The sequence below is a fragment of the Macaca nemestrina genome, chromosome 17, assembly GCF_043159975.1.
Source record: "Macaca nemestrina isolate mMacNem1 chromosome 17, mMacNem.hap1, whole genome shotgun sequence".
Classification (NCBI taxonomy): Eukaryota; Metazoa; Chordata; class Mammalia; order Primates; family Cercopithecidae; genus Macaca; species Macaca nemestrina.
Window position 1 is genome coordinate 50,790,406 of NC_092141.1, and position 14,368 is coordinate 50,804,773.

General features: G+C 44.8%; 1 protein-coding gene and 1 long non-coding RNA gene across 2 annotated transcripts in view; one reads left to right on the forward strand and one right to left on the reverse strand.

The window, feature by feature from the left end:
* LOC105476821 (ring finger protein 43) overlaps positions 1-14,368 on the forward strand; it is a 73,540-nt gene that overhangs the window by 31,895 nt on the left and 27,277 nt on the right. The gene's annotated exons all lie outside the window — the stretch shown is intronic.
* LOC105476820 (uncharacterized) lies at positions 1,277-14,336 on the reverse strand. Its single transcript, XR_011615703.1, has 4 exons — positions 14,261-14,336; positions 13,563-13,765; positions 6,782-6,926; positions 1,277-1,514 (listed from the first exon to the last, which is right to left on the reverse strand). It is a non-coding gene; the product is annotated as an uncharacterized lncRNA (long non-coding RNA).

Consider the following 14,368-nt stretch of genomic DNA (forward strand, 5'->3'; position numbering starts at 1 on the left):
TGCATGGTGTTTTTTGTTGTTTTTGTTTCGTTTCTTGTTTTTTTTAGGGACAAGGTCTTGCACAAGCTGGAGTGCAGTGGCACAGTCATAGCTTGCTGTAGCCTCGACCTCCTGGGCTCAAGCAATCCTGCAGCCTCAACCTCCTGAGTAGCTGGGATTACCGACATCTACTAGCGTGCACAGCTAATTTTTAAAACATTTTTTGTAGAGATGGGGTCTTGCTATGTTTCCCAGGCTGGTCTTGAACTTGTGGACTCAAGTAATTTGCCCATTTTGGCCTCTCAAAGTCAGGGGATTACAAGCATGAGCCACTGTGCCCAGCTTCCATTTTTAAAAGGAGACTTAGAGAGATTAGGTTACCCACAGCTTGGAAGTGATAGAGTTGAAATGCAAAACCGAGTTGAAATTTAAAACCAACTTGTCTGATTCCAAAACCAGTACTGAGCACCGAGGCCTTGATGTGACAGGCTATGGAGTTTGAATTTAATTCAGAAGACAGTGGACAGCCACTGATAGTATTTGAACAGGGCAATGATAGGATCAGTGCTGTGTCTAGGAAGATTGTTCTTGAAATGACAGAGAGCTTTAGAATGGTGAGGGACTAAAGACTAGTTAGAAGTCTGTTGTAATGGTTCCGACTCCAGAGACATAGAAAAGGTAGATCTCCAAAGACAAGTGATGGCATAGTCTTTGCAATTACTAGGAGGAGGAATCATAATGACTGTGAGGTGCTCAGCCTGAGTCTCTAGGAAAATGGTGGTGCCGTTACCTGAAATAGGTAAGTTAAGAGAGGTTATTGGCTTAGGATGGAGTGTAGGGAGAATGTGATATTTAGGTTTGGTATATTTAAGTTTGAGGTATCAGGAGGACTACAAAGAAATAATGTTTAACAAGCATTTTGAAGTACAGAAGATTTGACTTCAGATACCAATTTGGGAGTCATAATTAAAGATACTGGAGTGAATAAGAACTTCAGAAGAGAGATAATAGAGATCAGAGAATACATCTTTAGGAAACATATATATTTAAACAAGAAGGAGAGGAAGAAAAGTAAGAGGAAGAGGCAATAAGTGAGGACAATCAGAGAAGTGGAAGAACTAGAATAGCATTATGTCATGAGCAACCTGTGAAGAGTCAAGAAGCGCGGATTCATTGGGTCAGAAGTAATTTAGGGCTCTTTGCCTTGCTATAGTATCAGTCCCTTTCTTAGGAAACAACTGACACCATTAAGTTCAAACACATTTATTTTTCTATGTCAACTCTGTTAGGGAGGAAATTCAGCAATCAAGAAAACTGTTTTCCTGTTAAAGATGTGTTTGGTGGTCATATTTTTCATTTAAGTAGTGAGAGCTCTCAATTTTACTACCAGCAAAAGAAAGCAACATTTTGAAGTATTTCACTATGTCATCGGAGATTTAGTTCCCAAGAAAGTTCTTCTTATGTCTGTGCTTCTGCCCTTTTACTCTGTGCTTCTTCCTGGGGTCTGTCAAGTCTCCCTTCATTAGATTTAGTACCTGAAATCAATGCCCAGAAGTCAGGTCACAAGCCCAATATGCATTGCATTGTCTCTTCAAGCCTCAGTTACCTAATTTGTGAAATGAGTGGTATTAATAAAGAGAGTAAAATTGCTAATGAAGGATTATAAAGCACTTTGCTAATATAAAATGCAACATCAAAGCTGAATAATAATCTTAATTTAGGGTGAATGGTTCCATTAGCAGAGTAAAAATAAAAAGGACAAAGGGTAGTGTTGCTTTGTACCTTGATAACAGTGTACAAATCAAAAGTGCTGCTATTGATCCTCATTGCCCTGTGAACTCTCAACCCAGGAATTTGGCTCCCCTCCCTAACTCTCTAAGTACTTCCCTTACCCACTCAGTGTGGTGATGGTACCTCCCTGAATCTTCTGACAGATGTGAACAGGAAATTCTATTCAGCAGAGCCAACTTGATAACTGAGAAGATTCCTCTCTCATTTATCAGTACTTTGATTATCTTTTTGTGTCTCTTACTATTTGTGCTTAGCAAGAAAAATAAAGAGGTTTGAACAATTAAGAAGTAACAGGCCGGGCGCGGTGGCTCAAGCCTGTAATCCCAGCACTTTGGGAGGCCGAGACGGGTGGATCATGAGGTCAGGAGATCGAGACCATCCTGGCTAACATGGTGAAACCCCGTCTCTACTAAAAAATACAAAAAAAAAAAAAAACTAGCTGGGCAAGGTGGCGGGCGCCTGTAGTCCCAGCTACTCGGGAGGCTGAGACAGGAGAATGGCGTGAACCCGGGAGACGGAGCTTGCAATGAGCTGAGATCCGGCCACTGCACTCCAGCCTGGGCGACAGAGCAAGACTCCGTCTCAAAAAAAAAAAAAAAAAAAAGAAGTAACAAAGAGCTCATAGTTCATAAAGAGCAAGTCAAAGGATGTCTGGAATATTTGAACATACAATTGCCTTTGGCATGAGGTGGCCTACATACGTTCTCAGAGGCAGGATAGGCTGGAGAGCTGATCAAGCTGCTGGGAAGCGGAAACAAAGGCGGGGTGGTGGAATCAAATGTCTCTTTAACTGAAGTCTTTAAAACTTGGGCTTTAGCTGGGCACGGTAGCTCACACCTATAATCCCAGCACTTTGGGAGGTCAAGTCAGGTAGATCACTTGAGGTCAGGAGTTCAAGACCAGCCTGACCAACATGGTGAAACCTTGTCTCTACTAAAAGTACAAAAATTAGCCAGGCATGGTGGCACATGCCTGTAATCCCAGCTACTCAGGAGACTGAGGCAGGAGAATCGCTTGAATGCGGGAGGCAGAGGTTGCAGTGAGCCGAGATCATGCCATTGCACTCCAGCCTGGGCAACAGGAAAAAAAAAAAAAACCTCCAAAAAACAAAAAAACTTGGGCTTCAGCTGGATGCAGTGGCTTATGCTTATAGTCCTAGCCCTTTGGGAGGCTGAGGCAGGAGGATAGCTTGAGGCCAGGATTTTGAGACCAGCCTGGGCAACACAGGGAGACCCTGTCTCTACCAAAAATGGAAATCAAAAACATTAGCCAAGCTTGGTGGTATGCTCCTGTATTCCCAGCCACTTGGGGTACTGAGGTGTGATCCTTCCAGGTTTGGGCCCGGGAGGTCGAGGCAGCAGTGAGCCATGATTACAGCACCACACTCCAGCCTGGGTGATGGAGTGAGACTCTGTCTCAAAAACAAACAAATAAACAAACAAAAAAACTTGGGCTTCAGATACATCCACTTTTCAAGGAATAAAGGACAGAGAAAAAAATGTAATTCATCTCTCATCCCACCAAAGGTAAGAAAAACCCACTCAGAAAAAAATATGGAATATTATCGGGAGTGAACTGCTTCTAAGTTTTCCCAGAACTTTTCTGTGCAGATCTCTGGGCCAAGTCCTCATAAAATTTTGGTAGGGACTGAAGTTCACTGCAGACAGCTGACACTATGGCCTGAAGCCAGTGGGGAGCAAGAGTTTCTTTCTGTCAATACTGCAGGGATTTTTTTTTTTTAATTGTTTGTAATAGTCTCTAAATGGCTTCTCTCAAAAAATAACCTCTCAATAAATCTGGGAGAGAGACTGAAGGGCCCAAAATGACAAGAGAGTACTTCCAAAGCCATACAGCAAGAGCAAGTTAGTCCATTCATTCCACATTCCCCCAGTGTTTATGTGCTGTGCGCTGTGCATTCCCATGCCCTGCGTGTTGTCTAACGAATGGCCTTAAGACCCTGTGCATTCAGCATGTGTATACACTGCTGTAGCCTACAGTCAGGTGTTACTCTCCTGAGAACAAGACTCATTCCTTTGGGGTGGGAGACTGTTGCTTTCTTCCCCATTCAGGGTTATGCATAACTTAGCAATACATTGATACTGAGAGGAGACAATAAAAGAGTAATGGGATGGGTTATTAAACAGGAAGATTCTCCAGAAACAAGTGAGTTTTGTTCAGGGTTGTGGAGGAGAGCTAGGCATGATGGTGGAAAGGAAAGAAGAGAACTCCACCTTGTGATGAGGTCAAGATACTCTAAAGCTGACTTTGAAACTGAAACTTACAGGGAGTATGCAGAAAGTTTCTGAAGAGAAAGCAGAAATCTGAAAATAATCATATCCTGATAAAATGACAAGGCAACCACCAAATTATTTTACATCTGTTTATTAAAACGGATGATTCAACATGCATTTTTCTTAACATCTACTGTGTGCATGGCATGATGTAAGTGATGAATAAGACCTAGTCCCTGACCTCAAGGAGCTCAGATTCTACTTTGCAGGAAGGAGGAAAGAACTAATGTTTCATTGCCCTAAGAATCAGGCATTCTGCTGGAGGAAATAGGTAAGAGGGTGGGTCTCAATGGAGCACTGACCTACAGTAAGAGGTAAGTGTCATTTAAGAATTTTGAATAGATGGCTTTAGGGGAATATATGAGGGAAAGTATTTAGTTCTGGGGACTGAGGGCTGGTCAAAGGATTAGAGAAGGGCCCAATTTGGACTGGCATGTGGAGTCAAGGGCAAAAAGAAGTAGAGAGCTATCGGATTGGAGTTCTCACAGTCTTTGGCTCACAGGGGATAGGAGAGGTGCCATGTTTTTTCTCTATAGAACCAAAGAAATAGGGAAACGTCCATGGGAAGAGAAAGGAAAAAGAATTTGTCAGAGAACCAAACTATCTTCCCGTCATACGTTTTCTGTAAAAGACTTCTTAGGAGCTAAGACAGTGTTTTTCTGCTTTCATTCTCTTTAATGCCTAGAATTCTGCCATAAAAGGCTATTTATATATCTTACTTTTTAGCTCCTAGGAGCGCAAGAGATGCTACTATTGGGAATTTCTAAAATATTCAGAGGATGGAAATACCAGCTGGCACCAATGCTGAGATATCCAGGCACCATCCATAGAGACCCAGTGAAATGCTCAGCCCCAAATGGCAATCCCTCCCAGACTCTCCCAGAGCCATCTCACTTTTTCTTTTATCCCCTGCCTGGAAGGCTACACTGTGGGTGGGAATAAAAATCCACTCTCCTGTTGCATCTAGGCAGCTGCCAGCAGTCTGTTTGCCTAGTTCTTTGCTGGCAAATCATTAAACAGTCCCCCCAAAGCAGGCCTCTTCCCTAGGGCCACCCCATGGACAGAGATCCAGAGCTGTGGTCAAAGGGCTGTCAGCAGTCAGGCTGGAGCCCTTGGGCTATCTCCAACACAAGCCCTTCCTGGCTGTTGCCTCTTCTGAACAGAAACCTCCTTGGCCTAATGTCAACCCCCCAATGGCTTCTAAGGAGAGACTCTGGGCATCTGAGTTGGCTGGTGACTTGAATAATTTTGTCCTTTTCCTCCTGATGTAATTTCTGAGTGCAACTACCCCTGTGATCCCTTTATTGTTTCTTTATTGAACCCCAGGCCCATCCTCCACATTTTTCCCACTTTGCAATGTAAATACAATATTGTGTGTTACTGCCTAGGAACCGGGGACTGGGACCAGCCGAGCAAGCTTCATAGCTTCATTCCATCCCCACTTACATGGTGCCAACGCAAATCTGAGCATAGAAGATTTCATTGAGCCAGCCCTTTTGGAGATAGTATCTGCCCTCAAAGGGCTTCTAAGCCCCAGGGCAAGCCAGTTGTGGAAGACAGCAGTATGGAGCAGAGTTTGCAGGACACCTTGAAATCCCTACAGCCTCTGAGCAGGAGACTAAGCCTGAAAGACCTGGAATATGTGTGAAGTAACCATGTTAATGAAGCTCTTTCACACCCTTGCACTGAAATCACCAAACTTAGCAATGCTTGAGTAGCTCTGCTGGTAGTCCAGATGGGCCTCTGGCTTATTGAAACAAATGATCTGGTTTCCTTAAGTTTCATTTCTTTGGTGTTTTTCACAGGGACTGTCTGGCTTTAGTCTTTGGCCTTTTAAGCATTGAAATCTTAACCTAAATAATTACTCAAAAATAAACACTTATCTGCTTCTAGTAGGTTTTCAGATTCCTGCCATCTCTGGCCTGAGTTTGGCTGGAACAGGAACCGCAAAATCAAATCATAAAGCAAACTCTGTCAAGGCTGTTTGCAAGTAGCACATTGGGTTAGGTGTGAGAGTTCAGTTAACTACTTTGTTGTGGCAAGAGTTAAGACCATGCCTCAGAAGGGCCCTGGACAAAGCCTCTATAGACCTTATCCTGGGCATGTGGGAATTAGATATTACCCCTAGCAATACTTGCCATCTGTGTCAAGACCTCAGCCTTTCAGCAGACGACTTCTTTGAATAAGACCTAGCTAAACAAGGGGCCTCAGTGGTACTCCCTATAAGATGGAGGTCAGTGAGGGTCACAAGATCTTTCCTGGGACAGTGATCAGAAGTCAGCTGACTTCCCAGCACCAATTAGTATGATTTTTGGATGGTTGAGCCCTGAGTTCCTCACCTGGTGGAGAAAAGGAGTCCAGAACACATGACTGGGTTATCTTTTAAGGTCTTGATCTTCATAGGCTTCAGAACTTGGTATTCTATTTCATGGCCTTGCTTCTAAAGATCCCTGATGTAACTAAAATGATATTTGATGGGCTCCCTCTTCTTTGCTTCTAACTTCATGAGTAGCTTCCTAGTACCTTTGTAGCTAGGGGTCATTCTGACTGAGTCAGGACCAACCCTGTTTCTGTGTGAGAATATAATGATATAAAAGTTCTACTTCTTGGGTGGCTGGGATTTTTCCTCCTTCTCTCTGTCTGATTAGTGCCAAATAAACTTTCTTCTCTGATATCACTTTATTTCAAAAGCAGCTCAGATAAGTAGCTCTTCTCCTTACCTTCTTCCACTTCCTTAGGAGTGCACTCATGATCTGTGAATCACCATACAAAGATGCTAGGCAGAGTGTGGGGTCAGGAAAACCCCACCATGGGGGCTGTTTTCATGTAAAGAAGTCCAGTTGCATCATGGAGCTCCAGCACAGTCTGAAATAAGGATAGGTGAATTTGGAAATTGAAGAACAGCATCTGTAATGTGGGGCGAGGGAGTGAGGAAAATGGCAGTCTGGCTGAATGACCATTATTTGGGTCTGAGCTTCTATGTCCTCTAATTTCAGGACACACCTTTCTCATACTAAACCAACAGGGACGTTTCACTGGGAAAGTGTCTCTGAGCAGCGTCTGGGTCTGGCTGCCTTTGTTTTTTGTTTGTTTGTTTGTTTGTTTTGAGACGGTGTCGCCCAGGCTGGAGTGCAGTGGCCGGATCTCAGCTCACTGCAAGCTCCGCCTCCCGGGTTCACGCCATTCTCCTGCCTCAGCCTCCCGAGTAGCTGGGACTACAGGCGCCCGCCACCTCGCCCGGCTAGTTTTTTGTATTTTTTAGTAGAGACGGGGTTTCACCGTGTTAGCCAGGATGGTCTCGATCTCCTGACCTCGTGATCTGCCCGTCTCGGCCTCCCAAAGTGCTGGGATTACAGGCTTGAGCCACCGCGCCCCGCCTGGCTGCCTTTGTTGTGGCTAGGAGAGGAGATGAGATAAACCCTAGAGGAGAGGAAGGAAGCCGAGGCTTGGAGGCAGAGCACAAGGAACAGACAGATCCTGCTTCTGTCTTGTTAAGAATGATTCGGCCGGGCGCGGTGGCTCAAGCCTGTAATCCCAGCACTTTGGGAGGCCGAGACGGGCGGATCACGAGGTCAGGAGATCGAGACCATCCTGGCTAATATGGTGAAACCCCGTCTCTACTAAAAAATACAAAAAACTAGCCGGGCGAGGTGGTGGGCGCCTGTAGTCCCAGCTACTCGGGAGGCTGAGGCAGGAGAATGGCGTAAACCCGGGAGGCGGAGCTTGCAGTGAGCTGAGATCCGGCCACTGCACTCCAGCCTGGGCGACAAAGGGAGACTCCGTCTCAAAAAAAAAAAAAAAAAAAAAAAAAAAGATTCAGGTTTGAAAATTCTAGAAATGGGGACCCAGAAGCCTTCCACTGTGATCCCAGGCATTATATTACAGTACTCACCTAATGTTTACCATGCCACAGAACACCTCCCCAGCGTGCATACCCGGAGGCAGTGTGGGGTTGAATTTAGGGGACCTCAACCTCCTTTAACTAGGTGTTAACTAGGTTAACTAACTTCAACTAGGTGGGCAATCTGTTACTTTAGTCTTGCTTTCTTCAGCTGTAAAAGACAAATTCTGAAGGTCCATTATGGGTGTGAACCAGGCTCAGCTGTTAGCAATTTACATCTCTTTTTATAAACCACATGGCAACTGGATTCAAATCAAGTTTTACTCATTCTTTCACCAAACGCTAAGGGCCTATGATACGCAGAGCCCCAAACCGGAGTTTCAGTGAGCTCAGTTTTTCCCTCAGATTTTGCCACCCTGCTTCCTATTAGATTCCGGAACATCATTTCAGTTCTATCTTGTCAGCTCTCTTGCTCACCAGCACCCCTGTGTCACCAGGGAGGTTTCCTGAATCAAGTGAGAAATCATGGCGGCCTCTTCATCCATGCCCTGCTAGTGTGCACTACCATCAGGTGGCCCAAGGTTATGCTTCACCCTCCCCACCAACATTATTTTCTTTCGTAGCTTAAAAAAATTACAGGAAGCAGGAATACACTTTTCTTGTAGAATAATTTTTTAAAAATAGCATGCTTGTAATCCCAGCACTTTGGGAGGCCAAGGCAGGAGGATCACTTGAGCCCAGGAGTCCGAGACCAGCTTGGGCAGTATGGTGAAACCTTGTCTCTACAAAAAATACAAAAATTAGCCAGGCTGGTGAGGCATGCCTGTAGTCCCAGCACCTTGGGAGGCTGAGACAGGAAGATTGCTTGAGCCCAGGAGGTTGAGGCTGCAGTGAGCTGAGACTGTGCCACTGCACTCCAGCTTGGGTGACAGAGCAAGACCCTGTCTCAAAAATAAATAGAGTAAAATAAAATAAATAGACAAAGAGAAACTCCTCTTGACAATTCCCCAGCCTCCCAACTTGATTCATGGAAAGACTCAGTCATCCCGAAGAGATAGTGACAAGTTTATATAAGGTTTTGAAAGAGGTCTTGAGGTTCCCAAATCTAAGCCCTGAACAATAACCATTAGGATCTAACCTGTAGATGTGAGCCTTGACTCCCTTCAATACAAGGCAAGGTGACTAAGCTGGGCCTCAGTGGTGGGCCTATTCTGGTGCTGGGATTCGGAAGCAGCAACTTCAGGCCAACCTGTTTTTTTCCCACCCCCATATGTGCAGGAGCTTTACTTTATGATGCCGGTGTGTCCTCCTACCTAAGATAAAAGTTCAGGTAATGGAGGTTGTGCAGGAAAGGATGATTGTAAAATCTGAAAAGAGGAAATGGGGAGAATGATGCCTTTGATGCCTGGCCAATGTTCTTGATTACAAAGGCAAAATTGTAGCAAGCAGTAAAGTTACCTGTCCAAGGCCTAGTTGAAGGTCTGTACGTGGAATCAGAGAACTAAGAGAGGATTGCAGCAGAGGTCGGTGGCAGGGAGGGGGAGGAGAGTGCCCGGGAAACAGGAGACAGTAAAGAATTGCTTGCAGAAGCACACACCCAAAGAGGAGGAGATGCCATGGATAAAGGGAGACCAGCATTAAGTTCCAGGCCCAGTTGAGCCCTGAAATGCCCTTTGTGAGGAGGTAATGAGATCACATGGCTTCCTTCATGGGAAGGAGGCAGGCTGAGAACTGGAAGAGCTTGTTCAGTGGGGTTTGGAGGTCTGAGAACAGGAGGGAAGTGACTGTGAATAATGAGCTGTCCCAGACTGTGCCTTGCCGAACACTGGCATTTAGAGGCACTGTTGATTACCAAAGAAGGGGGAAGTTCAGAAAAGGCCTTGTCCCTTCCAGGAATAAGAAGGGACTTTATTATTATAGATGCAGCAATAAAAACAGCTGCCATTAAGTGAGCACTTACTAAGCGTCAGGCTTTGTGCTAGGCACTTCTATCCATTATCTCCTGTCTACACGAAGCATTTTTGTTCCCATTCCAAAGATGAGCAATATGAGGCTCAGAAAGATTAACATGCCCAAGGTCACACAAGTAAATTATAGGGTCAGAATTTGAACCCTAGGTCTGTCTTGGGAGGGAGGGGAAAAAATCAGAACAAATAAGGAGGACAGAGGGAGAATAGACTCAGGAATATGAAATACAACACATACCACCAAAGGACAGTTCACGTATCTTTACACAGAGGGTAAAAAATGTGTATGCAAAGCTGAATTCTGAGTCAGAATGACCTAACTCATGCTTGAAAGCAAGTGCCTCTTAATTTGCCCCTCATGGCAGCCTGTGAGACAGGGGTGTCCTAACTCCTGGCCTTTGAGGAAGTCAAATTCACCAAGTTTCTCTAAGCCCTCCACAACCACACCCTTCTCAAATCAGGCAAGCTCATTTCTCTTGACCCCCTGGTGTCACTGAGGGGACAGGTGGCCCAGTGTAGAAATCATGTTTGCATCTTCGTGATTAGGAGACCTTGCATTCCAAGGAAACAAATGTATTTGCATCTGTTTTCTCAAGAACCCGCCTCCTGGCTAAAAATTCCTTGGAGGAAGGGCAAAGACAGCCCCTGTGTTATACCCAAGGAATACCGATGCTGTCTTTCTTGCTAGGTGCTGAACTGAGTCCTAGTTCAAATGGCTATTATTTGTTTTTAATTTGAGAATACTTGAACAGCTGTCATTGTAAAAGAGTCAAACCATACAAAAATATAATGAGTGTGATTGTCATGCCACAGATATGATTGTACTAGAAAGATCATGTTACTTTATTTTCTTTTTATCAAATCTAACACCAAGGTCCTATCCCATTAGCTGTGTAGACATTTGTTTTCAGAGGCACTTCTCCTCCCAGAGTAGAACAAAAGTCCCAGAGTTTTAAGAAAACCAAGATATCCAAGGGACCCCTCTGACATTTATCCATGCTGGCCACCACAGATACGTTCCTTGTCCAATCACAGGCATTCCCTTGAAATCCACGCAGGCACATCATCTCTCCCAGGGCCCAGCCTCCTGGGGTCTAGTACTCAGTCCTTCTCCAGGGACCCACTGCTTCTGGGGCACAGGCTGCAGCTTCCCACTACTCAGCCTGGCTTCAGACCCCTCACACTGGCTCCAGACCCCTCCTTCCTGCCCTCCCGGTTCTGAGACTTTGACCCCTCCCTTCACCACAGGCCCTTCTGCCTTCAGGACACTCACACTTCCTCAGTGAGTTCAGTTTTTTCTGCAAAAGCCAGGAAGGGAGGACTTTAAACAACATTTGCTTTTGGCAAATGCCCCTGAGGCAAGGAAATAGAAGGTGAAGCCATCTCCTTGGAAGGGAAGGAGGGAAAAGACATGGAACAAAATATAAATAGCTGTCATTCCTTTTTATTCTACAACAGCAAAAAACAAAACTCAAATCTCATGTATTATCCTGTGATCAAAGTATTCAAAGCAAAACACCAAAGTCCCTCTTTACTACCCCCTCTCAAATTCCTTTCCCAGAGCAACCATTATCAGGATTTGGGTGTGCTCTGTCTTGTCTTCATAGTTAACTATCATCAATTATCTGGTTGTAGACTTTCAACATTTAATCAACAAATATTGAGTGCCCACAAAGTAACAGGCAGTTTGGGGCAGGCTAGACTCAAGTAAGCTGACAATTACAATGCTGTGGGGTAAGTGTGTGACTAGGGAAATGCCGGACAGAGCAGCAAGTGTCAAAGGTGTTTAGGGAAATGAAACAAGTTATTATTTCTGGAACATAGGTCACAAGGCGGGAAGAGATATAGGAAGGGAACGTTAAGCCATGCGGCAGGGCCCAGACCAGGCAGAGCCTTTTAAGCTATGTTTAAGAGTACAGACTTTATATCAGGAGCTCTGAGGAGCCTTGTAAGAGCTGTAAGTAGAAGAGTAACATGCTCAAGTTAGCATTTTAGACCACTTTGGCTGCAATATAGAGAATTGAATGGGATGAAGTGACCCTAGGGAGTAGGTTATGTCAGTAAATAGGGTTGGCAGTGATGGTGGCCTGGAATAGAATAGCGGTAGTAAGAATGGAAGAAAGAATAAAATAAGACAAATATTTAGGGGGTAGAATTGTTAGAATTTGGTGATTGATTGGATATTGGTGGTTGGAGTGGGGGTGAAGGAGATGGAGGCTAGGAGGACAACAACTCGCTTGGGTAATAGATGGATGGTGGTTCCAATCCCTAAGACAGCAAACACTGGAGGAGCAGTTTTGGGGATAGAATGATTTCAGTCTTGAACATGCCGAGTTTGAGGTGTTCTATTTAAGATTATTAAGGTAGAAATGTCTAGGGGGCTGTTAGACTTAAGGGTCTGGAACTCAAGAGAAGACCAAGACATATGTAATCACTGACCTCTGTGTGGGCACCGTGGCCATGGGATTGGCTGCAGTCACCCAGAGAAGGCATCAAGAGTGAAAAGAGGGGGCCGGGCGCGGTGGCTCATGCCTGTAATCCCAGCACTTTAGGAGGCCGAGGCGGGCAGACCATGAGGTCAGGAGACCAACCTAACCAATATAATGAAACCCCATCTCTACTAAAAATACAAAATCAGCCAGACATGGTGGCAGGCACCTGTAGTCCCAGCTACTTGGGAGGCTGAGGCAGGAGAATCACTTGAACCCAGGAGGTGGAGGTTGCAGTGAGACGAGATTGCGCCACTGCACTCCAACCTGGGCGACACAGTGAGACTCTGTCTCAAAAAAAAAAAGGAAGAAGAGTGAAAAGAGAAGAGGGTCCAAGAATCCCAGGGGTCACCACCAACATTTTAGGGACTTGTATTTGGGCCCTTATGCTTTAGTAAGATAAATTTTCTTAGTAAATGAGTTCAGGGAAGGTATCATGTTTTCAAAATAAAATGTAAATTGTTCTTAAATATTTTTTTAACCTTATCCTACTACTACTTTCCTTTTTTTTCTAATCTCTACCACTTACTAGCTGTGTAATCTTGGGCATGTTATTTAACCTTCTAGTGCCTCAGTTTCCTCATCTTTAAAACAGGGACAATAAAAATCTCTACCTGATAGTGTTGTTATGAGGATGAAAAGAGTTAATATGAAAAAGTGCATAGAACAATCACTGGCTCACAGTATTTACCCAATAAATATAAACTGTACCACCCTCATCCTGACTATCATTAGCATGGAGATGGATGGAGGGTTGATGCTGTGTTCATTTGGAGCTCCATGGCTCCAACCATGGAGTCAGACAGAGTTGAGTTCAAATCTTACGTGACTTTGATTTCTCCCAGCCTCAAGCTTCTCTTCAAGTGGCTGTGATGGGGTAGTGGGGAGATGGAGATGGTTAATGGGTTAAAAAAAAAAAAAAATTACAATGAATGAATAAGGCCTAGTATTTGATAGTACAACAGGGTGACTATAGTCAACAATAATTTTATTGTACATTTAAAACTAACTAAAAGACTGTAATTGAATTGTCTGTAATACAAAGGATTAATGCTTGAGGAGATGGATATTCTGTTCTCCATGATATGATTAGTACCCATTGCATGCCTGTATCAAAACATCTCATGTATCCCATAAATATATACACCTACTGTGTGCTCATAAAAATTAAATAATTATTTTTAAAAATGGCTATCACACCTACCTTATAGTGAAATAATGTCCAAACGCCCTGGCACACAAGAGGCCTTTAATGGTGGTTAATTTCCTTCCATTCCTTCTTCCGTAGTTGTCAATTCAGAACCAGGCAAGTTTGGTGACTCACACCAGGTCTTTTTTCCCTTCCATCTTGTCAGAGGTGTCCTACAATGCAGCACTGAGCTGTAGATGCTGGTTCCCTGTTAAAACCTGGGGAAGAGTGCTAGTTAAATATCTGCAGACACACTGGAGGAGCTTCTCCAAAGTGACTTTCCTCTCCCAGGTGGCCCTCTGGTCAGTGAGTGGCATCTTGGAGTCATCAGGAGAAGGCTGGACCATGTGGGGAGGGTGGAGGAGCAAGCAGAGCAGAGCCTTCTGTAGCGACTTGTCCTTCCTCAGGGAAGGCCTCCATCTTCTGCTTTGGTGGAGCAGCTGCCTTTGGACTCCCCACCACACCAGACTGTCCTCCACAGTCTTCAGAGAAATTGGTCTCCAGTGCAAATCTATGGTCCCAGCTCTGTGGCCTGACTCTTGCAGATCCTTCCAGCCTCATGTCCTGCCTTCCCTTTCATGCCAGACCTCACTGCCCACAGTCTACCTCAGCCTCATGCCAGGCCTCCGTTCCTTGGTGCAGTGGCTTCCTCTGCCAGGAATGTGCCTCCCCAACCCTACTTCCTTTTGTTGGTCCCTGAGGTGAACACATACCTAGTTAGCTTTTCAAGGTAGCTCTCCAGTCACCTCTTGTGAAAACTGCTCTGCTTCCCATATGTATTGTTAGCTGTCCCCCTTTGTGCCCTCCCGTAGGCCCTTGTG